Source organism: Gorilla gorilla, chromosome 1 (assembly GCF_029281585.2).
Source record: "Gorilla gorilla gorilla isolate KB3781 chromosome 1, NHGRI_mGorGor1-v2.1_pri, whole genome shotgun sequence".
Lineage (NCBI taxonomy): Eukaryota > Metazoa > Chordata > Mammalia > Primates > Hominidae > Gorilla > Gorilla gorilla.
The window spans coordinates 148,934,654-148,937,902 of NC_073224.2; positions in this window are offsets into that span (position 1 = coordinate 148,934,654).

Consider the following 3,249-nt stretch of genomic DNA (forward strand, 5'->3'; position numbering starts at 1 on the left):
CCTCCCAATACAATGCAATACTAAAGCCTATTGATTTTATGTCCAAAATATCTCTGACAACATTACCTTCTCTCCTTTTCTATTACCACTTCCCTGATTCAAGCTAACATCATCTCTCACCTAACCCTCTGCAATAGACTTTTCACCATTTTAACTACAAAAACATCCATTTTTACCTCCTTTCAATCTTTTTTCCATGCATCATCCACAGTGATATTTTCACAATGCAAATCTGATCATATTTTTTCTTTTCATCTTTTCCACCTCCTCTCTTAAGCATGGCTCTTAGCATGAAAACCCAAATTGTTTGCATAGTCCTCAATGCCTTGTAAATCCTGGCTCCATCTACTGCTGCAGCCTCATTTTATAGGTGTATGTATTAGTCAGGGTTCCCTAGAGGGACAGAACTAATAGTGTATATATATATATATTTATTAAGTATTAACTTACACAATCACATGGTCCAACAACAGGCTGTCTGCAAGCTTGAGGAGCAAGGAGAGCCAATTCGAGTCTCAAAACTGAAGAACTTGGAGTCTGATGTTTGAGGACAGGAAACATCCAGCACATGAGAAAGATGTAGGCTGGAAGGCTAGGCCAGTCTCGTCTTTTCACGATTTTCTGTCTGCTGTATGTTTGCTGGCAGCTTATTAGATGGTGCCTACCAGATTAAGGGTGGGTCTGCCTTCCCCAGCCCACTGATTCAAATGTTAATCTCCTTTGGCGACACTCTCACAGACACACCCAGGAACAATACTTTGCATCCTTCAATCCAATCAAGTTGACACTCAGTATTAACCATCACAAGTCCATCCCTTGTCAACTTGAACCCATACACAACTCCTGAGATCATACATAATCTTCAAATAAAGACAATAGTAAGGTCACAATTATGCCTAACATAACACAACTATCTTTGCATAACCAGAAACGCACCAATCCCCAACCCAAATACTATTACATAAAGTTAACAATGAAGTCAGATATAAAGTCAACACCTTATGTCACATGATAAAGCAGAAAGAAAATAAAATGAAGATATTTTCTTAGTACAAGTGTATACATGCACAACCATCTTTTTAACAAAAGAAGGAGGAGATACTCATGACAATTATAGTTCTCGTTTCTGCAGCTGGTCACGTGATCTTAGCTGGTATTGATGACCACCTTCTTCTACTATCCATTCTGTATTCCCTTTGCCTTCAGCAAGCACCTCAGCAGGCAGTGGTTTTTTCCTGGTGGAGTGACTCAAACCTTCATTCCTGAGGGGTCTGGGCCATTTGTAGTCCTGCCTGGATTGGGCTGTTGTAGTTTCCCATTGACTTTTATCACAGGGCATAGTAATACTAAGAGATGCTCTAATGATCTCCTGTATTCCATGCATACACTTCCTTAACTCCATTATGGAGTAGTAGACTGAATTTATCTTGATAGTCTGGGTCAATCACCCCAGCCAACACTGTAACTCCCTTCTTAGCCTGTTGATTTAAAGGTAGGAAGAGCCCAGAGTGTCCAGGTGGCAATCTTAACTTCCAGTTTAAAGGGATTGTTATTGTGTGTCCTGGTGGCAGCGTTCCTCCCTCTGGAACTAAGACCTAGGCCAGCAGAATGTAATGTTGTGGAAACAGGAAGCAAAAATTTTGCTAGTAGGTCACTAGGGGTGATGGTGAGTGGTGCCACTTCCACTTCCTCCCCTTGATTCCTGGACCCATGAAGCCTGGCTATGGGAGAAACAGTACCATATATTGGATGCTGATTCAGAGCATACATGGCCTTCTGGAGAACTTTGCCCCAGCCCTGCAAAGTATTGTCACCTAGTTGGCATTTTAATTGTGACTTCAAAAGGCCATTCCATCGTTCTATCAATCTAGCTGCTTCAGGATGATGGGGAACATAAGACCAGTGAATTCCGTGAGCATGAGCCCACTGCCACACTTCTTTAGCAAAAGTGAATGACTTGGTGAGTGGAAGTCCATGTTGCTGAGCCCATGTATAACCTCCATCCCTGCCACCATGGCCACTTTGTTCATGGGCCCATTGGGTGATGACAGGAGTGGTTGGGGAAAGAGGCTGTGTGGTGTCCATAGAACGGGTCATCCTATCCACTTGATTATTAAAATCCTCCTCTGCTGAGGTCATCTGTTGGTGAGCACTTACATGGGATACATATATCTTCACAGTTTTTGACCACTCAGAGAGGTCCATCCACATGCCTCTTCCCCAAATTTCTTTGTCACCAATTTTCCAATTGTGCTTCTTCCAAGTCCCTGACCATCCAGCCAAACCATTGACTACAGCCCATGAATTAGTGTATTATTGCATATCTGGCCATTTCTCCTTCCATGCAAAGGGCACAACCAGGAGCATTGCTCAAAGCTCTGCCCACTGGGAAGATTTCCCTTCACCACTGTCCTTCAGGGATGTCCTAGAAAGGGGCTGTAGTGCTGCAGCTGTCCACTTTTGGGTGGTGCCTGCATATCATGCAGAACCATGTGAACCATGTCTTCCCTTCCTAGACTAGAAGGCCCTAGTCTTCTCTTCCTCTGTCAACTCACAATAAGGAATTCCCCATGAGGCCATCTATGCAGGCTGGAGAAGAGAAGGTGGGGTGACAGGAGAGGGGACCATGGGCATTTGAGCCACTTCCTCATGTAACTTACTTGTGCCTTCTGTATTTGCTTGAGCCCAATCACATATATACCACTTCCATTTGATGATGGAATACTGCTGTGCATAACCCACTTTATAGCTAGATGGGTCAGAAAGCACCCAGTTCTTGATAGGCAATTCTGGTCACATGGTGACTTAATGACCCATAGTCAAAGGTTCATTTTCCACCAAAGCCCAGTAACAGGCCAACAGCTGTCTCTCAAAAGGAGAGTAGTTATCTGCAGAAGATGGCAGAGCCTTCCTCCAAAATCCTAGAGGTCTCTGTGTGATTCACTTATGGGGGCCCGCCAAAGGTTCCAAACAGCATCCCTATTGGCCACTGACACCTCAGGTACCATTGGATCTGCTGGGTCATATGGCCCAAGTGGCAGAGCAGCTTGCACCGCAGCCTGGACCTGTTGCAGAGCCTTCTCCTGTTTTGGACACCACTCAAAACTGGCAGTCTTTTGGGCCACTCGATAAATGGGCTGGAGTTACACACCCAAATGAGGAATGTGTTGCCTCCAAAATCCAAATAGGCCCAGTAGGCGTTGTGCCTCTTTCTTGATTATGGGAGGGGCCAAATGCAGCAATGTATCC